General features: G+C 34.7%; 1 protein-coding gene across 1 annotated transcript in view; it reads left to right on the top strand.

Annotated features, from left to right (window-relative positions):
* Positions 1 to 2,440: 2,440 nt before the first annotated feature.
* The window catches only part of LOC135071911 (G-protein coupled receptor dmsr-1-like), a 60,917-nt gene continuing 38,861 nt past the window's right edge, over positions 2,441 to 24,496 (top strand). Inside the window, exon 1 of the mRNA XM_063965777.1 lies at positions 2,441 to 2,712. The gene's annotated coding sequence lies outside the window, so the exon portion shown is untranslated. The remainder of the gene's footprint in view (positions 2,713 to 24,496) is intronic.

Raw genomic sequence — 24,496 nt, forward strand, 5'->3', positions numbered from 1 at the left:
AATGTAGCTTCATTTTCTACGCCAAATATGTTTTATGGAACTGTAACTTAATACGGATTACTTTATATAAAGAGACTTGAAAAGAAAATATGTCTTGACGCAGTAGCTTGACATGATATTGATCTATCAAATAATGAAACAGCGATTGCAAGAATTAGGGATCGTTATAACCCCGTTAGTACCTATTGGTATTGGGTTACTAGAAATCGAACAAAAGGGAGAAAGTAAAACCCAATCAGTCCGTCTGAAATATTCCACTTTGCAAACCAAATTTCAATTGAACTCAGAAAATAAAACATCAATCAAAACATTTTTGAAGCTTCTAAAACCTCTTGTTTGGTTATCGATTTCATGGAACATTTTGAACAATGGAAAGGTGTAATTTGCAGATATTGTTATTATAATGCGTAGATAATAGGTTTCGTGCAATGTTGTTGAGAAGTAGCCTATACTGTTTCATAAAATGTGTAAGTACGAGTATAATATGCCATGTGGAAGTAATGTAGAATTAATATACAACTAAGTAAAATGCTCTATATTTTTGTCTCTGTATAAAACATTTTTGGAAAACAATATCGATTTTGCAAATAAAATTAACCATGTACTTTAAAGAGGTCGGTAAGTATAGATTTATAATAAAATAGGTATAGTTGTTATAATTATTATGGTATTTTATCAGGAAGAATTACCTACTTAGTCGGTTTGCTGACTCGGTAATACTGCGTTATTTTTGACATTATCGGAACTTGTGGTCATTTTGGTTGTTAATTAAGTCAATTAAAATTACCACATAGGTAACGTCCGGCTAATATCTCCATACAATCTCTTACTGTTTAAATTAAAAACATTAGAAACTAAGATAAGCAGAGCTCAGATATGGAGCAGAACAAATAATATCAATCAGATGTTAATAGAAATAGTATTTGTATATTTGCGTATCACTCAGCCGCTAGAAATACAACACAAATAGAAATGACCCAATGGTGTGTATGATAACCCATGATATTTTTGTAGGCGTAGCTGTATAGACATGCAGACGATAAAGACTTCTAAAACTACATAGTTGGAATTAAATTGAATAACATACATGAAATTGAAACCAAATGTTATTGTTATTTTCTATTATACCGAACATTTATGAGGACATTATTGTTTGACCACGGCATTGCCACCGAAACGCCAAAAAGAATAACAATACAGGCTTATAGCGATATAATAACAATGTGGCAATATTCTAGCAGGGTTCATAAAGGGGATGTATTTTATTTTATTTCGTTACGTTACGGTAAGGCATAGGATAAACTATGTAACTGTTTTTTCTCGATTGGCTATATTTTGCTTGTAGGTACTAAGTACGTAATGAAAGCAGTCCTCTACGCAACCCGACCTTTCAAATGTTCACAATTATAAGAGCTTTCACTCACTTTATATAGCAAGAGTAGGATGTCTCTACAATTGGTTTTCCGGCTGCCAATTTGCTGGACGGGACTGACGAGTCCCTTACACCGACGAGTATAATCAGGGTAAAACAGAAGATGGAGCTAACCCGATGTCGAACAATGAGGGAGAAGGAAATCTAATTTCACTGCCACGGGAGTTGTTCCAATTATGCATAACTATTCATCGCAAATTGGCGTTTAAATGGCGAATTATCTTCAGGACGTGGACTGAATAATTCCTTGCAATTCTTCTAAAAACTTGGGAGGAACAATTTACACCATCTTGAACTACGTGCTTAATAAGTATTTTAGGTATGTTACCTAGTAAAATAGGACATGTCGTTTACAATAAAATATCTTTATCTTTTGCATTATCAAGATCTTATAAATCAGGACGCCCTAAGGGTTACAGTTTCTTTAGTTATCTAACTGAGGGTCAGTTTCACCGCTTGACAAATAAATCCCTGATAAGCATAGCCCCTGTCAGATAAAATACAAATTTTGATCTCACTGCTTGCTAATGCATAGAAATGTAGATTGAGTCTTCGGTATTCAGTAACCTTTATTTGTTAGAAGTTATAATTGCGTTATAATATTTTGTCAGATCTATCATTATAAACCAGTGAAATTGAGCCTAAATTAGTTAGGTAAAGTTTAATTGCTGTATGGGAGCATTTATAATTAACCAGTTAAAAGTAGGTGTACGACTTTCAGTAACCCTTTAAAAATCAAAAGCAGTTTTAACGCCGAACTTCAAAAGTAATTAAGCATTTAATAGCAAAAAGCTGTGCTTGTAGCTCTACAATTGCTCTTTTGTTTTGTAAGCCCATCATGAAATTGGCGAAAGTGTACATCAACCAGTTTCAGCGGTGACAGGGCTGAGTTGGGTTTCGTTGAAGTTTTGTCCCACGACCACTGTAACTTGGTCCCCGGCGTACTTGGCGCCAATCGCAGCCACAGCGGCCAGCCCGCGCGCCGCGACCAGTCGCAAAGAGCCCGGCCTCCGCGCCACATGCCGCTCGGCGCTGCCGCGAACTTATACCGCTCTCGTAATATCTAAACGATATCCCCCACAAAAGTACAATGACTTATCATCACGCTCCAAACTTCATCCCGGCCACCTCCACGGGATTCCAAACGAAGTTTCCCAATAAACATAGATAGGAAATGAACTTTTGTACTTAGTTTGTAATGTTTCAGTGATTGTAGTGATAAAGACCCACTTAAGTGAAGTTACAATAGCATTTGAAGAATCTCATTTCATTGTTGTTGAGTAAGTATGTCACATCATTTATTGTTAACTAAATAATATAAATAAAACGTCATATTTATTTGAATATTTACGAATTTATCTAAAATATTAATTGCCTAGGCTGCCCTTTGAGCATTAACGTATAAATCATATGGAAAAGTAAATATGACATCCTAAGTAAATCTGTGGGTCTAGACAAAGTGCCATTATAATCGCAAACCAGTCGAAAAGTGGTCGAAAAGCCCCTTTTTTGTATGGAATTTGACGGATTCGATTTTCGATTCGATCAAAAAGTGCGTTTTGTCTAGGGGGGCTGTATAAGAACTGTCAAAATAAATAAGTACCTACTCGTAGGTAAGGACTACTAATTATGTGAAGAATAATAAATACTTAACATATTACATAATATATTAATTAATGCGCTAATTATGAATAAATAAAATTATGCTTACTTCAATTCAAATTAGATTATAAAAATATTAAAGTAAAAGAAAAGCGACAAAATTTAACTCGTTAGTGAATATATAAGCGTTTTACTTAGATACTTTTTATGTGGTAACAGCAAGGTCTAGCTCGTTGCCTATGACAGCTGTGCCTCATTAAGACCAGACTAAATAGGAACTGAGCAAGTATGTAGTCTCTTTTAATATCAGCTTTAATTGGGGTCTAATTCCTGCCTAAGTAACACAAGAAAATGCGAAAAACTTTGGACGTAGGTACAGTCTAATCTGTAGGCATTATGCAGTTGTCTTTAGTTAACCCACCTTGGGTTACGAGACGTCGACTTCTTACGCCACGAGATATATCTCTGCGAATATTACGAAGGCATTTGAATATCTAGTGATCACACCTGAGGAAACGGTTTATTTGTGACGAAATCGATATCTTTTATTCAGTAGGTTGGGTTGTCACACACCTCGAATTTGCTTTAGGGAAATTTTGTTTCGTTACAGCAAAACAAAAACGGGATAGTTATTAGTTTTGGACCAACACTTGCAAGATTTATTTACAATTTACTCTCGGCTTCTAGAATAGGCTAAGTGCTGTAGAGACATTCTATATAAATGTGAGAATAATTTGAATTTGATTTACTCATGCGATAATAAGAGAAATTACGATTTTAGAGGATCATTGTTTGGGAAACCCATGTTATCGATATGAAAACTCTTTATTATGCTTTTAAGAATTGATAAGACGCGCGATTTAGACTTTCAGCGTCCCACGCAGACAAACCCGAAGGTAGAAGCTAGTCATGAAACATGCTGAAGACTGAACACACGCCTATAATTTATTTTGAACTAATTATAAAGTCTCACAAAGCACAGTGTCTTCGTTTGACAACGAAGAAACTTCGTAGCTTTTGATAACAAAACGTGCAGCTAATTAGAAGATTCTGCTATCTAATAGGTATGTAGGAAAATTAAATGAAGCTTTGCCGGTTAGGAGAGTAGGTATTTAAACTGAATGCGTATCCGTTTGTAGAAGGGATTAGGGAACACATAGTCTAAGTTTAGAAACAATTACTTTCATAATTCCGGGTACCGAATAAAGGCTGTATTTTTGAGATGGGTCGGTAAGGGATCATTAGTTTTCTGTGGAAAGGTTAAAATAATTTTGAATTCCTATCATAGACATCCATCCTGTACGGGTAAGGTACGCTTTATTTTAACAGTTTCAAAAGAATAGAACATAGGCACTACCAGTGAAAAACGGAGCCGTTTATCATCATAACAATCTTCTGGACATAAGTCTCCTTTAATCCCCGCCATTTTACGCTGCCTTTAGCTTCGCATCGTCACGTTCAGCTTTTACCTTTACCTGGGACCTTTCGCAATTCGTCACTCCACCTAGGTCCACCTTAGCTGGATTGCGCTGTACAACGCTTGCCGAGTCACGGTCTTCATTCAATTACTCTTTTAGTGATTAAACATTTATTTAATGCTAACTCTATTTACAAACGACGGCACAACAAGCTAAAAACTGCGGCACCTTAAGTAATTGGCATTATTTTGGAACAAAAATGTTTAGTCTGATGTACTGTCGACTCTTGCTACTTACTTGATTAGTTCATTTGAAAGTCAAAATTCAGCAACCTGATATCACAGTTAACAAACTAATGAAACTAATTTTTGCTCGTCTATCAGGGCCTCTACATATCCATCAATTTAAGGCGTTACCAGTAAAAGTTAGTTCGACTATTATTTACTTTAAGGTTTTGCCAGCGCAACTGATAAATGGTGTGTGCTAATATTGCGTCAAATGCATACGTTATTGTTGCGATAAAAGAGCTCTTCTCCCAAAATAAACTGCTCTCATTCGGATATTTCCTCAATTTTCAAGACTGAACAACAAATTAAAGTGCGAGTAAGCCCCTATTACTTTTAAATGATTATCGCCTGTAGAGTCAACAAATATGCTTCCCACTTCAATTTTCCAGGGTAAAATAATAAATTTATCATTCTGTTATATTCGCGAGTGTCAAGACTGCTCCATCTGCGATATTATTTCGGCAAGGTCGACAATTTAGCAAATACCCACTCAAGTGTACCTAAGCTTCTCTAAACAGCACATGCTTTTGCTAATTTTAGGTCAGGAGAAATGTTGAAAATATTTTTGAGTTAGGGCTGATTTTTCAATCCTCAGATACCTATCTTTTATCTGAAGAATAACCTTGTCATTTTGACATATTTCCCATACTGAAACTGTCAATGTGCCAAACTTATTCTTCAGATAAAAGTTATCTGACCATTGAAAAATCAGCCCTTAGTTATTAATAAATATTGGTACAAAAATGTCATCAACACGAACAAATATTAAAACTCTATCTATTATTGTCAATGTAGATTCGTAAATTGACCAGAAAAGAAAAGAACGAATAATGTAAAAAAGAGAACCAGTGAAGTTTGTTAGTTTTGTTTATGGATTTAGGGTATATTAATAAATAGATACCTACTATAATATTGTTTGTTAGCATGAATATGAACAACGTCCAGGGGGAATCCTCTGGACGCTCTATAAATGAGAGGTCTTGGAAGACTGGCCGACTGCCTAGAAAACGATTTGCCAAGCACGCGTTCGAAGTTGCGTACACAGCTAGTGCCCTCACCATATAAATAATGGCGATTTCAGCATCGAGATATATCACTCCGAGGATGAATAGAAGCATTACTTTATTAGTTGGACCTTTTTATTCCAATGAAATATAGGTGACTTCACCTTGAAAGATTTTCAGCATTACTCAGTCGAATGAAAAGTTATACATACTCGTATACTCGTAGTAGGTACATATTAGACTAATTTTTCTACTACTACTTCGCAGTTATTCTTCAAGACGAGCATCAGCAAAAGACCAAAGTAAATTTTGTAGAGTAATGTCTTCATCATATTATCTTACCGTGGGCGTAGAGAACTTTTCAGTTTATTTTAGGTTAGGTATACATTTGATTATGTTTATAGAAACTCAAAGTAAACGGTTGGAGTATTACGAGTTATTTTAACATAACATTCTTAAGTATTTTATTGTTTCCGTCCAAAATTGTGCTATGTCAGTAGATTCGAGAGCTAGAGTCACCATTTGTTGCTCCCTCGAAAAATATGTGGCATTAACTGGCCCAAATTGGTTATTAGATGGCACGGTCTCAGGAGTAATTGATAAATATCGATAAAATTATTCCTGAAATGACTACGTTTGGTGATATTATGAACTCTTGAATTTTAGCGCGTTAGAAACATTGGCATGGCTACATAAGAACTTATATTCTTAATTGTTATAGTACCTAGGAGTAAATAAATAGAAACAACATTGTGCGTCGGCGCATCCTCGTGAAGAGCGCTATAAGAGTTGAAGTTTCATATCTGCAATATGGACTTGAAAACAGACAGAATGTAAAATGTGAATTATTCTAATGCGGGTAAAACCGGTTAAGGTAGTCTGGAATACTTGATGAGCGACTTGCATAAGTAAGAACCTCATTTTCCCTGTAAACATTAAACAGCGCCGGGAGAGCCTGCTCTTTTTAATTAAAGAAAGTATTTTACAAGAGTGCCGCCCTTTGAAGTTTTTATTTTCTTATTAACATCAGTTGATTGATTTGGTAGAAAACCAATTTTAATTTAAGGTCAACATTGTTATTTTTGCCGAGGAAATACTGTAACCAGTGTGTACAAACTTTTGGAAGTTTACCCGCATGATAATGAATTAGAGTGAATAGGTACTGAAATAGGTGTAGTAGATGTAACCAAAATATAGAGTCTGTAATTTATGCTGGCTCCTGTACATCGTGATCAGTCACTTTCGGTGTGTGAATGGAAAATTAGTAGAGTTTCAAAACGTGTCAAAATCCACAAAGAGAAATGTTACAGGCTTTCTTAATTATGCAGATTAAGCGGCGGAATGTAGGTGTCTCGGCAGTAATTGTAATTAATGTATGACGTAGGGCGCTTTCAGTCAACTGTTATTTAGGTACACACTGAGTTGACTGAGTTAAACATAACTATTATCAAGTGCTTAATTAACAAACGAAATCAACAGTTGCTTGTGCCGTTCGTATAATACTATGTTTATTTAATTTACATAATACGAGTAAATTAAATCGTGTCACAATTAGTGTTAATGCCACTAGTCATCACGCGACCATTAAAACGATTAATTTCTTAATTGCAACTGGTAGATTCTTGCAATTTAAGCATGTAGGTACTTACTTATTACAAAGTTAATGAAACATTTACCTTTTTTAAATACTATCCTATTTTAAATAGTCTTCTTATGGAAAAGAAAAAAGAGTAAACAGCAATCTTAACATAACTATTTCAGTTATTTATTATCTCGGTAAATATATCGCGCGTGTGGCGTAAGCAGTTTATTTTTATTCGGAAGCTATTTTTATCTGTTTGATTACATCTGTATTCTTATAAGATTTGATTTATACAACTAACTAATATCGTATCAGGTATTCATTGAACTTGTCTTTAAAATGTGCGTTCACGCGGGTAACGTTATAATACTTGTTTCGATTCAGCCCGAAATCGCAGATAGAGCAGATTCTTCCATCACAAGTAATTACATTTTAACCACGAGAGCAATCTTTGTAGGTGTCTAAAGGTTTTTGCTCGACTCAAAGGCCATTAGTGGGTAGTGACATGGCTCTTTTAGACATTTTAGGGTTCACTACATACAACTTTTACTTTTTTGGCATAGTTCCAAACTTCCCTGATACGGATTTTGAAACGATACAATTTTGAATGTTTTTCTACACAGCAAGATTTCCTGAAAGTTAACGAGTCTGATAATACTATTATGTATCTTATGTAGTTTTGTATAGGGATGACTTTGTAACAAGAATGTAAAGACTGTGACTTCATTGTGACAACACACTTTTGTGGAGACTTATCATATTTTACCTGAAATAAGTGGTCTATTTTGATTACGTTTACCACCATCACTACATCGTAAACTCATCTTTAAAACATAATACTTATCTTTATATGTAATTTTGATAGGGATGATTTTACAAGAAGAATGTAGAGACTGTCACTAGGGTTGTGACCTCAGTGTTACAACTCACACGAAGGGAGATGAATAAACAAACGGATTGGGAGCGTAAACGACTCTCAGGAGCTCGGAAGTAATCATTCTGTCTTAGGTCTTGACAAAGTTTATTAGTAATAAGATAACAGCCGTTCCTCTAATGAACTACATAATATGATCACAAACCCCGACTGTGTTGAAGAGCTCCTAATATACTTTTCTAAGACCACATTTATGTGAACCACTGGGTGGAGTCTGAGATTATGTGACTCTACGATAAAGTAAAATAAAATGTTACGTTACGGAGCTTGGGGCTAAGTTAGTGGTTTGACAGTTAACAACAAATAATTCATTTATTCCCTAACTGACTAATTCATCAAAACCCTTTGTACGAACCAAATAAAATAACAAACGACAAATATTTTGATCACAAACGACAACAAATTCCATTTCAGCTCTAGTATCCTCAATTTGTAAAAATAACGGATAAAGGGAAGTGTTACGGTACTCATAGCACGGTGTACGCTCCATCTAAATTTCAATCCGTGTTTCAATGAAAAGAATTCAACCTTCATGGAAAATTCACATCGTAATGGGAAAAAGAGTTCGTTCCATTGTCAACCGTAGGCGAGACGTCACCACCTTAGATTGTCAGATAACGCGTAACGTAAGCATTACGGTCTCATAATAAGATTGTTTCATTTTTTTTAATTTGAATGTAAACAACATCGACTGCTAAATTGTAAAGAAAATATCTAAACAAATTAAGTGGTTTTCAGTAAAAGTTCAGTTCAACTACTTTTAAGCACCATACAAATAACGAGAAGCAATAAATAAATAAATTCTATTAAATAACATGTAAATAACCCTCCTTCTGGCGCAGTCGGGTAAAAAAAACCGTTAAACTTCATCCTACGTATACGTTAACAACTCCGAAACTCTACTTTTCTGCCATTATTATTTATTATTTTATTTATTATTCATTATTGAGCAATTACATATTAAAATGATAGACTATATTTAAATACGTCTGTTTACGTTCAGAAAATATCTGAAATATCTATTTATTTTAAACACAAACACCTACATTCTGTGAATATTACTTACCATAAGTAGATACTTATACTACTAATACTACGACTACCTAAAAACTTTATACTTAGTACACATTGTTTCTTTTGCGTCAATTTCCAGCAATTAATTGCTTGAGAGAAAAATACTAATTTTGCCGTTATAACGTAGATTTTCATAGATTCAAGTGCACCTAATTGGAAACCCGATTTGCTGTTGATGAAATTGCAAACGATTTTTAGAAAAAATGCGCAATTTATTTCTAGCGGCGAATAGTTATTACGAGCGAAATAAAATATTCACCCGCCATAAGCATTTTCACCGCATAAAATGTACTCGTTAACTTTTTATTCCTGGAAATGGGTTCAATTTTAAAAGTTACATACCTAGTTTGTTGGGATGAAAAATAAAGTTTTTTTTGTTAGATACTTACATTTTTATTAAATGTGCTTCAAAAAATAGGTAACTTATTTTGGTGTATAACGAACATACTTTGTTTACAAGCCCACTTATTATCTACTGTTTATTTTATTAAGTAGGTAAGTATACTGAAGTCTTTATTACTGTTTATTAAAGTTCCAATAATACATTCTTAACTAATTTTTGAAGCGTGAAAAAAGGAAATTCAACCAAGCCATAGACATGTTTTATTTCTTACTGTCTTTGTGCAGGTCATATCTCGCCTACTTAGGAATCGTACGTTGAAATAAATGAAGACTGTTCTCGCGATCCGGAATTTACTGGATTTAGGTTTGTAGAATAAATACCAAAACCTTTCATTAGTGTTATAAGTGGATTGAGTGATTACACATAATGTAACCTTGTTGTGGAGTAATCGTGTTTGCACATCACTTATCTAAACGAATGTCAACAGGCGGCCAAATAAGTTGGTATCCATTTTACCCGGTCCTATGTTTGTGCGTTATGTTATATTGGATGCGGTTACTGTGCGGTTACTTTCACAGTGAACCCCTGAAGCCCCAACTGCGTGGTCTTAATTGTCATGGCAATTACAATACCTATAAGTATATGGAAATGATTGCAATAAAATAACAATAAGTATGGTGGGAAGAACTTGTTTAGATATGCGTACTTTTAACGCTGAGTTGTTTAGGGACGTTATTTGAAATAAAAAAAGCATAAAAATACGAATGATCTTTTTTGTAGTACACCATCAAGATCCTTTCTTCCCCATATTTTTAACAACAAACTTTGCGTATAAAATCGCCGCCCATCTTGTTTGAGGGCGCCCTAGGGCCCGTTTTCCCTAAAACCATCAAGCAACTGTCCGCAATTGGGGGTTTGTTATTCAGTTTCGAAATTTTAAAAATAATAAGCACTTGTTAGGGCCAGTATTTTTTTTGTTGGTTGTTGATTTGGACCTCGTTTCCCTGGAGAAAAATTAAGGAAGGTAAAAGTCCTTCATGTTTGGACTTAAATACGATATTTTGCCTTAAATATGGTCTTTGACTACGTTTACCACTAACATTATATCGCAAACTCATTTTTAAAACATAAAATGTCACGTATCCTGAACTGGAATCCTGAGATCAAGTGATCGATTGAAAACCCAAAATCCCTTCCCATGCCTACAACTTTGATACTATAAGCAGTGGGTGGGTGTGTAGAATAATATTGTTGAGCAACTGAACCACTCATTTGAAATAAATTACATATTATTATTACACTTAAGAGAGTTTATTTTCCGGTAGAGATCTACTCAGCAATGCTATACACATGTACTATAGGTACTTATAGTTTCCCAATACTTTACAGTAAATATAACCAGCAGATGACCACCATGTACTAAGGTTGCAGGAAAAAAATGATAAAAGAGCAGACTTCCTAATTCCCCCTAATTTGAGATTTAAGAAATCATTTTTCTCCCTCATAAATTATGGGATCGTTACGTGGCAATTTCGTAAAAATTTAGAGGATGGCTAAAATCGGCAGATACGGAGCTTGGGAAATTGAATGTTGTACTACGATATTGAGGCGTTGGATTAGCGACTATGTATTAATTTGTAGTATGATTAATTAATTCACACTTGCTAAGCTGTGTAAGCTGATTGCATAGAGCAACTGAAGACATCTGACAATCATTAATTCAATATTAATCTCCACCGAGGCTTACGCTTTAATTGTTGACTTGTAGGCGAATATGGTATGTACGTACATGTACCTACTCCCAATTAAAGTTGTAGAGAGATAAGGTCGAGCAGTTTATCGCAGTTGGAACAACGTAATTTATGTTTATGATTAATTTTAAAGCATACACATAAATTATAAAAGTTAGAGTTAGAATGATACTTACTCTACAAAAGTTCTACGATGAATTCACTAAGACCGATAATCGCAGCTTAGATTTACATAAGTAGGTAGTTAGGCACTAATCTTAACTAAAAGTGTAAGAATCTGCGTGTTTATCCTGAAAACTTTCAACAATGAATTGAAAAACATTTCCTCCCTGCACTTCAAAAACTTACAGTTGCGCCATCAGCTAGTTGATATTTGTCAATAGAGTTTAAGGCACGGGATGACAGAACCATCCAGTTATCACAGCCTCCCTGGGGTCCTATTTCTTGCCTGCCTTCTAAGACGTCGCATAGATGAGGGACTAACCATAATAACTGATTAAATTAACTTGGCTAATGTTTCAAAAAATCCAAAAGAAATTGAGTTTTTGAATTGACCAACGCAAAGGATTTTGTATTTATTTATTGCAAGAAAGTTTAGTAAACGAATTACGGAGATAATAAAATAATTAATGGGAAGCTTTTGGCTGCTGCTTGTGGTACGGACGATGTTTAGTGATGGCCGCGGCGCCGCGTGAGACGAATACATTCGGGTCCGAGTGACCCACATCGCCCGAGATATTCCGCGAGTATTCGCTCCACTTAATTACAAGAAAAGTTCGCCGATGCGTCTTACTAATCGCGCGAGATTAACTAGTAGCTGAAATGAGATCAGCCGCTTCCGAGATGTTCATTACTTTGGGCCGGATTCAAGTGGATACTACCTAGAATCTATGAAAAGCTTACTTCGAAGGGTAAAGTTAAGCTATAACTGTTTTCGTTCAATCTTCAGGATGATGATAAGATAATGGCTCTTTATTAATTTCAGTTATCGTAAACATGAATGGAAATGTTCGCAAACTAGAAATATCGATCTTGTTCTGATGAATTATTCCCTCCGTTAATGGCAACACTAATACACTATACTTGAATGAATAAAATATGTGTAATGTATAGTATCCAGTAGGATTTAGGATGATGAATAAGTTCCATTAATTTCGTAATTGCTTCCCTAAAAACAAAATGGAATTTATGACCATTCATTAATAAAATCCACGTCGGCTTATTGATTTTTAGATGGCAGAACTTTTATTAATGGTGGGAAATAATTTTTAGGTTCAGTTGATTACTTGATTTTTTACAGTGCAATGTTATCATCATCGATATTACCCATAGATCACCGGTCAAATATAATTATTTTACTTTAAGAATTTAACTTCAATTTCATTTAAATGAAACATGACGTATTCATGAAAGTTAAGCGTTTCGTCCCAACTTCGTAAAAAGCTTATTTGCTTAGTTCGAAACAAATATGCATATAGGGGCAAAAGTAATGTAATTATTAGCTTAATTTATTTCGGCCGTCAAATGACGCTAAATGTTTGTCGAACACATTCAGTAGGTACTTACTTGGAAACAAATTACCAGGAAAACCTCCCTGTGGCACGCCCCGGGGATATATGAATATTTTTGCAATTACATCACGCATACAACATTATGCCAGTTGCAGAATGTTATAATGAATGAAAAACAAACAACGTACCTAGGTACTTACAAAAGCCGTCAAAAATGCAGGAAAAAGTCTTACCGAATGTAGCATACCTACAGCTAGTGAGTGTATTTGGGTGTGTACCTAATTTTTACAGCCGTCCAAAATGCTACTTGAGTAGTTTCACGTGAAGATAAATGTGATCATCTCCATTACCCACATCAAAGGATAAAGACTTTATGGTTTCTTTTTTAAATCTCGTTCTTTGCTTTTGCCAGCCTTTTGTTTAATGGTATGTTGAAAGCAGATTTTGAAGGTGGAGGGTTGAAGATTACTGCATAAAGTAATAACATAGTCTCTGTATCTCCACAAAAATACGAGAATATTTAATCGTAACCAGAGTAGAGTTCTTAGCATTAACCATTTGGTAACTCCAGTTAGTAGCACAAAGTGGCTGAAGTCTTAGCTGGAACCGCAGTCAAGTGGCTGAATGTTTAAGTACGATATTAGAGTTAGGCCATTCCATGTGCTTCTCAGTCGAATTTGTGAAATATTCATGAAGGCCGACCTCCGGCATCGCAGTAGGGAGACCCAATTTAAAATTATAATTAAATAATACCATACTGCTCTTAACAGCTGTGGCGAATGGGTATAATCACATACAATAATTTATAAATAAAACTATGCATTGAATTTTGGTTAGTGGTAATACAAAGTGTGTATTTATTCCTGTGCAAATAATCAGGGAACATTATTCAGGGCCGCGCCGACCGCCGGCAGCGCCTGTGTGCGGAACCTATGAAGCGCCTCTTTTCTAATGAATCGTCATAAAAAAACGAATTTAAATTATTTTTAACGAATATTTAAATTGTTAATTTTGACTAAAATAAATGTTCTTCAGTTTTACAGTAGGTACTTAGATAATATTATCATAAGTGTATTAAAACTGAAAACCACTTAGGAATTAGGATACTAAATAGGTAAATCCCGTTCGTTCTGCTTGCCAATTACTACGAAAAAGAAAACTCGAACTAAATTTTTACATGCTTAATACAAAGAATTGTATATTTAAATATTAATAACAAAGAAGCTTACTTGTTTCTAATCATAATAATACTAATATGACTATTACGTACCTACCTATGCTATGTAAAAACAGCAAGAGTCTTAACATTTTTTTTTTATATTAGTGCTACTGAAATGCACTTGCAACTGGTGCTAACAAGAATATTTTAATCATACTTAAATTATAATACAGGGTGTTTGGCGGAAGATTAGACATACTTCGTGGGTGTATAGGTAAGGTCATTTTAAGAATACAAGTTCGCCCATTTTACCCTAAGTGGGCTATTTTTTTAAATTTATATTTTTGTTTTAATTTAATTTTTTCCGAAATTTGACCTAAAAACTGCTTTTTTTTTCTCGCGTGTTTTCAATCGCTTTTATTATTTCAAATTAATATCGAATATGTCTTTAGTCAAGTAAAATAAATTTCAGATCCAGATAATGATTGGATAGCTAGTTACGAGCCGCCAAAGTTTAATAAAAGTACGAACCATGATAAAAAAAACTACTTGGAATTCTATTAAAAAAAAAAATTAAAGATGATAGTAAAAACATCTCTAGCTTCTCTTCTTTCCAATGATATTGTCACATGTAGCCTAATTAGATGTTGAAATTCGTCAAAAATTCAAAGTTTAGGAAGAAAATGGAACAGTAATACAAAAGTTATCCATGCAAAGTAAATTTAGATTTTTTTTACTGTTTTTTCTTCATAATGTGGTTATTATTTTTAAATTGATTTTGAAATAAAACACAAAAAAAGTAATGAAAATGAGTTTAGCCGAAAATAATATAACGATGTTGGAAGAAGCTTTGTATGGATAACTTTTGTATTATTGTTCCATAGTAACGGCAAGTTTATTTTTGTTTAAAATAAATTTGCCGTTCCAAAGTAAAGTTATGCAAATCGCTCTTTTTCGTTAATTTATTATTGCGAACATAACTATTTACTTACTTCAGTAGTTACTTACTTACTTAGTAGCTCACTGGGTAAAATGGGCGAACTTGTATTCTTATAATGACCTTACCTATATACCCACGAAGTTTGTCTTACCTTTCGCCAAACACCCTGTATACTGTGGTTTTGGCTTGGCTATCTCGTTCGTTAAAATCCCCGTGGCGGGGAATCCCCGGGACCCCATCCCGTTTGTGTCGCAACTCGCACGCATCGCATCGGGTTGCGTTCATAAACTCACTCATAGTCATAAAAAATTGTATTACAAACTCGGCGCCTCTACGGTTCAAAATATGTAACTAGTACTTTATGGTTCAAAAGAACTGCGTTGAGCTCGTAAGTAATCTATACTTATAATAAATCTGTAGAGAGGTCAATTCTGTACATGAAATATATTTTCAAAATAACTACCAGGGGGTGATTAGTGATCGATACTGATGCCAAAAATGCAATCAGTAAAATTTTTGTCTGTCTGTCTGTATGTTCCTTATAGAAACAAAAACTACTCGACGGATTTTAACGAACTTTGGTACAATTATTCTTCATACTCCTGGGCAGGTTATAGTATACTTAGGAATTCCCACGGAAACGGGAATTAGCGGGAAAATCCTTTTGTATAAAAAATCAAAACCGCTTAAGTTAGACGCTTTTTGGCATGCAGGTACCTTAGTAAACTTAAAGCTTAGTTACAACAGGATATTGCAAAATTCCCACGGGAACGGGAGTTAGCGGGAAAAAACATATGTATGAAAAAATCTAAACCGCGTAAGATAGATGAAGGGGGTAAAACGGGATCCACGCGTACGAAGTCGCGGGCGGCCGCTAGTGTAAACTAAACTAAAACCCTAAGCGTAAAATTAAACCATAAACGTGAATCATAATAAACATATAAATATTGAGAGACTTGTTTAATAAGCGTAATATTTGTTTTGTTGTGTACAAGGCCTATGTTGCGCTTGCGCATACTATACCTACTTACTTATCGATATGTACTCCAATTAAAAAAAAATAGGTGGCAGTAGCGGCGCGGCGCCCCTATTGTCTTGGCGCCTGTGTGCGCCGCACACATCGCACACAGGGGCGGCGCGGCCCTGACATTATTCAAAAATGGTTACAGTTTGCTCACACGTGTGAGCATTTTTCACGTTTGCAACGTTGCAATATTGAGGCTAACTCAAACGGTGCTATTAGTTATAGTGTTTTGCAAGCAGTGGAATCCACATAGGAGATTGGTGGGTTCAGTTGAATAAGTAGTCGTGTTTGGAATTTACGTTCGGCGTTACCAAAGTTATTTTGTGAATTTTGATTACTAACCCGAAACAAGTTCAATAACCATAATGAAATGACACTTATTATGACTAAATCAGATTCAACTAAGTTTTGTCTAAGCATTGAAATCTTATCATCCATAGGCCTGAATTTATGCTTAAAATCTTAGAAAGTTATGAGCGTTGGTTTAGATTATGTGGCTCAATTACGGCACTAAGGAAAGTCAAGTACCTACTGTATTGACTAATATTGAGTAATTTTTACGATCTTAACTGTATCATTACTATTCTGTAGGTACATACTTACTCTATTATCTGTATTCATCAGTTGTCTATTCATCAAACCGTAATTGACGTTATGACTGTCTGCTGAGCGTGAATAGTTACTTAAGTTTGTTTACGTCGAAATTTCGATTTAACAGTTAAATTCACATCACTGACTGTCTGATTGGGGTGACTGATTCATAGATTCTCCGGATGAATGGGTCATAAAGGTTGACATTAACGTTCAGTTGCATTACAATTATTTTAGGAATAAAATGATTTAATATCCTTCCCACTCGCAATTTTCCACCCAAGCGTTTGATATTTTAGTCACAGACACACGCTTACTAATGTGTATGATATAACTGGTTTTGCTTTATTTTGGGAAGTAGAGGTAGGTAGGTATAAGTGTCCTAAAAAGGGCTTAATTAGAATAATTTGAAATGATATTTGCTTTCGATTATATCATTCTGTTTTTTAACCTGTCGGGCTAGGATGCGCGCCAGGACAAAATCTTAACGAAGATTTTAGACGACAAATGTATGGGCTTATCGCGCAAAGTCGATAAAATGCCACGGTAAAATTTTATCATGGCCCACATCCTAGCCTGGGAGGTCTACTTATAATCTGAAAGGTCTTATAATAGCGAACAAACAACAAAGCCCTTCAAAGTGTACCTACATATTGCCTGCTGTAAATTTTAATTAAACTTTAATCGTACATCGAGATTACCTTGTCTTTATAAGCGTCTTTTGAATTTCAATATTAATTACTTATTTACTTTGAAGTAGTTTGAGTTGTGCTGTCTAATGAACTTAGGTTTGTCGGATCGTGATAGATGTTGTAAAGGAGATGGATATACAGATTAATTATTAGAAAAATAACCACACGAAGTTATTACTTACACATCTTAGTTGTATTCTGCAATGAGGTGTAGTGTAAGTGCAAGACAGTTAACTCGTATTCCCGGTTAAATGATAGTCCAATTTATCGCTCGCAGCAAATGCAATACATACTAATTTTCCAACACTAAACATAATGTAGGTATATTACATATTTGCCAATAATGGACAGCCCTACCCCAGAAACCCCTCCAGAATAGATTTTCCAACGTAAACGTTGCGGTACCTACTTACTATCAAAATTGTTGAGTCCCATAGGCACTTTAGCATTAGTGAAATGATAAAATAATTAGCATGGGACGTAGTCGAATGTGGCATCATGGTGTGGGAGGATCACTGAAGTCGGCGCGCGTAATCCGATCGTATATCACGGGGAGCACAAATTATTGCGCCATATTTGTTTTAAATGTTGACGGATTTCCGCAAAGATAGATGTACCTTACACTTGCGAGGCTAAAAAGTATTGCCGTCCATTATTGAATGATATAATGTTCCTGTTTATAATATTCTCACACCAATGTTAACCACGTGTTTGAATGAATGTGTTTTGTATATTTTGCGCGTCGATTCAGTTTCCGCGTCTATAAATTACTCATCATTTTATTCCCCTATTTCGTAAATAGGTTTTGTTTAGTCTGTCGCAATGGGACCATTAATGTTTATTCATAATTTATGTTCACAAGCGGTTGAAAAACAGAGTTAAAGGCGCTAACGTCCGTTTGGTGCTAACGTCCAATAAGCGAAAATTAGATTTACAAAATCGGAAGGCATGTAAGTACTCACAGATTACAAGTAATAAGCTTGTTCCTCATGACTGAACACTGTTAGAAAGACGTTCGTCCAATCAGTCCCGCGTGTGGGTTCTTTATTTTTCACAGTATTAAATTTCCGCCATCCGAATGGTATCCATTTGATTTCTGTAATACGGTTCTCTCAAACCATTAGTCACAGCAAATCGGCCAATAGAATTGCCTGCTCCGTTTCTACCAGATCAATCATGCTCATGGCGCTGCTACAAGTGGTCCTCACGCTAACTTTTCTATTTATTTTTTATGTTTACGTAATCTATTTCCTATTACTGTGTTACTATCACAATTTTGGTTAAAATGAAACGTTGATTATAATTCGAATAAACAATATTATATGCGAGTAATTAAGAGCCATTTCACAAAAATATTCCGCGCGAATTTAGGTAAAAGCTGTCAACGCAACGTCAAAAGAGTAAAAAGAACGCTGAAATGGACAAAAAAATCTTGAGCCGTGACCGTATTAAGACTTGATTTAAGTTATTCATTTTAAGGTAGAATGAGGTATTCAAACTTGATAAATTAATTTAAATTTTTAATAGAGTTTATTAAGTCTTTTATATTTCGATTCATAATGAAACACGAATAGGTATAATATGTAAAATATATATTAAGTACAAAATAAAGACAGTCACATAGTGAAAAAAAAATCTGCCCCCTTACAGCTCCATCATCGGACCCTGGATACGAAATATTCGTCAAGGCGAATCACACAAGCCCAAACTCCATAGGGTTCTATTGTTTTGTTACGGAGGTAGCCATTGCATCTCCTCCAGATCCATTATCAGACAGAGCTAAGAAATAAATAAATAAATATTATTATAAGTAAACAAATAGGTAACTAAAATAATTCATCTTACTATCTTACTTCTTACTAGTCTTACTAATATTATAAATACGAAAGTTTGTGTGGATGTCTGGATGTTTGTTACACTTTCACGCAAAAACTACTGAACAGATTTTGATGAAACTTTACAGTACAGTACAGCAGTACTAGGCAGTCTGTGTTCAACTATCACTCGGGTCGGACGTTCCTATCGCAAGACCTTTGGATCACTCAGTTCCGATACGACTCTAGTGCTGTGTGTAACTATTTTCATGAATACACTGAGTTTATTAATTTCTACGAGTGAATTTCATTTTGCCTGAGACCTACGCCATGAACCCTGAACCAGAAGACCCTGTCGCCAGCGACAGCGACGCTCATCCATCCCTGGAGTCGACCAGAATAACAATGTATAGGCTATAATTTATGACGATCTGTGACAAACTACATTTCAAGCGGGTGAAGCCGCGGGCAATACTACATATTTCATACTAGCTTTTTGCCCGCGACTTCTTCTGCGATGAAGTGGAAAATGGTTCTAATAGAATTAAAATATTCTAAGAAAATTAATTTAGTTAAATAATTATATTTTTTGATATAAAATCTACAAATGTTTAAATATTTGAATACTTACAAAATTATGAGATCTTTCTAAAACAAAATTAAAACACTACACCTGCCGCAGATTTCTTTGTAAACAATGTTTTTTTGTTTTTCCTTCAGGTGCTAAAATCACCAGGCTATTGTGTGCGCATACTCTGGAGTATTCCACATACAACTGGTCGTCGGAGAAGCATAGATTTCCATTAAGTCTACTCCCGGTACCATATGGAACTCCGCTAAAACTCGTGAAGGCGTAAACACTTGCTTTTGTATCGAAAATTAGTATGAGCAGCTGCGCACGCGGTTGCCCGTTGCAGGCTCTATGCAACCACACCATTTTAAACCGTGGTCCCTAAGCATGAGATGGAAAACTGCACTCTCTTTAATTCTCTTGAATTTGATGGTGTTAGGGGAATCCTAGGAATGAATACAGACTTTCCAATGGAATCTCCTCATCAATATTGCGAAATTGCGAGTTGCAATGCAATGTTACGTTTTCACTTGTTATTTTATTGTAATCTGACCTTGATTTTTCAAACACGTTGTTATGTATGTATATCGATATAGGTACTAACTACGGGAGCTAATTGATAACACGGTGGTCCGCGACTGACTGGTTTATTTAGAAAAGAAACGCAGCGCGTCGACATCGATACAATATAGATGCGTAGGTATAGCTATAGCATGAATACATCACACACGTGTCAAAATAAAAAAAATAATTTAAATCAAAAGTACTAAGGAATATTTCATTGATATCAACTTAGAAACAAGCACAGATCACAGAAACTAAAGGGAAATGTGACAAGGGACAAATTGGAACATATTGCTTGTGAAAGCAATGATGACAGTAGCGACGTCATTATGTAAACAGTTTATATTGCTTGCATAGTACTAAGATTATTCGAACGTTGAATACTGATACCGCAGTGGATAATGAGCACATAATTTGATTTCTTTGTGTGTGTGAATTTCTAATACGACACTGAGTTTCGAACTCAGCGCATTACTTAGCATCTCTCTATATTTCTATGGAACCAAGTTATCTCCAAAATAACATTCCACACCTTTTTAACCTAGTCAGGTAATAATTTTAATAAAATACGAAGCACGTCATCTATCAATAGGATATAAAATATGTATATTTTAGAAGTTAATAAATTATGCATAAAATATAAACACTTTAGAAGTTCAGTTAAATCGTAAAATTTCTGAAAAACAAGTAGGTACTAAAATCGTACTGAAAAAAAAAGTATTAATATGTTATCTAATATATTTAATAAACGTCGAATTTTATCAAAGATTTTGGACTAAAGTTTTTGAAAATATTTTATAGCCTACATAGAAAAAAATTAGGATTCTAAATCGTGAAAGAATTTTTTTTCGGAGCCTATTGCGTCCAAACAAACAAACAAACAATTAAATCTTTCCTCTTTTATTAGTATAGATTTAACAACAAAGCTTCCCTCTCGAAACAAAACGCTTCTTTTTCTTCTTCACGAAACAAAACTCAAAGCGGATAAATAAATAAACAAATCTTTGGACAATTTCACAGCGCCATCTAGTCCAAAAGTAGGCAACCAATATGCTTGTGTTAAGGGTGCTAGCATAATGGATATACTTTTTTTATAATTTATTTATTAAATTAAATATGGTACCTACATATTATACATAGTTACACCCAGATCCGTCAAAGAAATTAAAATTCATCATTTCAATTTCTGCTCGGCCGGCCGACTCGAAACAGCCTCTCGGCATAGTATCAAATGTATTTGGTCGCCGTACAAATCACCGCTTTACGACACGAACGCACGTAAACGTCACGGCGGGAAAAATGACACAGGTCCTGCCTTGACGGGCGCTCGCGCCATACTAATCGATGTCGGCTTGCGCATTGTAATTTATACTGATATTCACATCAATATTTTGACAAAGTGGTTACTAATATTTAAACAATAACTATAGAAATCAATTCTACAATGAATATTCTTTATTTGGGGATACTTTTATTGAAGTTATTGCTGTGTTTTTAAACCAAAAACCACGATCAAAATGTGACGTTAATCTTCAAATTTGCCAAATTATTTTTAGATTTTACTCAATAATGGTAATGAAATTCAAGAATCTATTTCATTAATGGACTACAAGAATATATGTCCGATGATTACTATATATTTTTAAGCTTATTATATGAGCATAAATAATAGATACAGGACTTTGAAAATGAGTCTGCGGCAATTTTTCCGTAAAATGGTTGTGGGAGATGGGGCACTGTGAATTAAGCAAAAGAGTTTTAGTAAATCCGTTTCATTAATGGTCAACACCAAGGATTGACCTATCTTTCGCAGTTATTAAATAATCTCTGGGTGTTGCTTAAGATAGTAATTCATGCTTCCAAAATCTTAGAAATTCGCACGAAAATGTAAAATGGCTCTTAACGTAGGTAAATGAAAGTGTCTACAGTGGGCGTCGAAGAAATTAATCAGTTTGGTTGACATTCATAGCGTTCAAAATGACAATGAAACTCGAGTGATAAATTAAGTCCCACCGTACGGTCCTTGAAATAAACAAAGTAAGTTCGCAGACTGCTAAACTTATTGGAAGCGTTTTGATTAAGGCTGTCCATTCAAATTATCTAAAAGTTTCAAAATTATCTAAAATATCTAATAGAGTTTACGTTCAGCTTTAACAATTCTCGGCCAAGACTTGAAAGACAGTTAATTAATTGATAAGTTATTTAATATGTAGGCCTAAGTACTATAATAATAGAAATTGTAACTAAATATCGACGATTCAGTCACGTTTCTGTGGCGCGTAGAGTGTTGAATCGAATCAAGAACCAACCGCTTTACGACACTCTACAGAAAACATCAAATCTTTTTAAGGGACGTCTCTTCAAAAGTTTCAGAGCAAAACAACGCAGAAAAGAAGAATTCGCATTTTGCATGAAATGTATACAGGTATACATTATTGCTATTCTGTAGGTACAAAGCTTTATATGAAAACATAAGCCTGGAACAGCAAGTTATAAATAAAATCGTTGACAACTTGAGAAGTTGAGACAAGGGTAGTCCCTCGATCACAGAATGTACTTTACTTGATTTAATACTAGGTGGATCAATATTGACAAAAAAGCCTATAGTGGCTGTTCTATACAAAATGAGGTCAACTTCACAGGAAGTCGCTTCACGTTTATAAATTATGTACATGCATTTAATTTCATTTGTAGGGGAAAACAAAGGAAGCCACCAAGATAATAATTTACCTGGGTCTTGATAAACATTAGATTACTTTTCGTTAGTAAGTAATGTTGGATAGTATCTCATACTAAGTTTGCCTCCATGAAACTTCAGCTAAATTAACTTACGAGAGAAGTTTGCTATAATGGACGTAAAATAAAAGGTGCTCCATTTATAACGCCACTATCCAATATTCCTTTATAATTTCTTCTGCCCATCTAACAATATTATTCTTTGCGTGTAGTTGAGAGTTTTACGACATTTGTTTTACTAATAGCAGTTGTTCTTCAGTTCTTGTAACTATAGGAAAAGGGGCTATCTAAAAGATATCGACATAATAATCGAGTATCAATATTATAATAAAGAGCAAAGATAATATAGTCGTCAACTTAGCAGATGCGTACCTCTCCATAACTATTAAAATTATCGTCAGCTATAAAGATAGTAATTTAGGATGCAAACGACATTTTTAGTGCCTCATAACAGCCCTTATGACCCTCTTCGATCAAACGTTGTTTCGGTTAGCACTGGGCGAGTGAAGCCTATGAATGAGCTAATAAAGTAATATGACTCGCTTGGGAAGGAAAAAGAAAGTAAAAATACATTTCTTAAATGGTATTTTGATTGCTTTATTATGTTTCAAATACTCGATACTGCTATTCAGGGAAATTAGGGAACGTAATAAGACTTCAGTGCTATAAAAAGCTTTTAATGATTGCTTTACTACGACTATGTGTAAGCGAGTTTTAATAATACATTTTTTGTGTTTACCTTTTATAAACTTGAACGCTTTTCTATTTATTTCACCTTAATGATAAACTTTGTCACGTGACGAGTCCGAGGCGTGTTTCATACGTTGCGACAATTTCTCCTTCTCTCCTCTCTACTCTCCGCAAAGAGAGATAAACGTAACAAAACATGGTCACGTGACGTCCCGTGTGCGCGTACGTTCCGTGCCCTTATCGAAATAAACATCTACAATTTATAAATATCTCCAACTAGCTAAAACCTTCTAAAGATATAAAACTTATACTAAACTATCCAGACAACTCTCCCCTTTGTTAAGTACAAAAACATGTTTGCTGATGTTTAGCTGAGTCGTTTAACGAAACTTTTATTTGGGATTAAAGTAATACGCCTACTCAGAGCAAAATGAAAAAGAAGTCTTAAAATATTTTAGGCTTAAATAAAACTTTTCTGGATATTTTTTTATGCATAACAAGGCAGGTATTTGACCGCAATCTCACCTGGTGTTAAGTGAGATGCAGTCTAGGGTGATATTCACTCTCGCCTTGAAAAGGCCCGGTTTATAGTGTTCATGATGACGTATATGATGTTATTTCAATTTAAAACCTCGCAAATCAAAATCAGCTGAGGCCTAAAATTGTATTGCCACTTTAATTAAAATTGAAATACAGTCGGCGTAAAACGAAAACGAGGGAAATATAAGGCTCGAAAAAGATTACTCAAGTTGCGATTACTTCTTTCTTTGTTTCGGC

This window comes from Ostrinia nubilalis, chromosome 5 (assembly GCF_963855985.1).
Source record: "Ostrinia nubilalis chromosome 5, ilOstNubi1.1, whole genome shotgun sequence".
Lineage (NCBI taxonomy): Eukaryota > Metazoa > Arthropoda > Insecta > Lepidoptera > Crambidae > Ostrinia > Ostrinia nubilalis.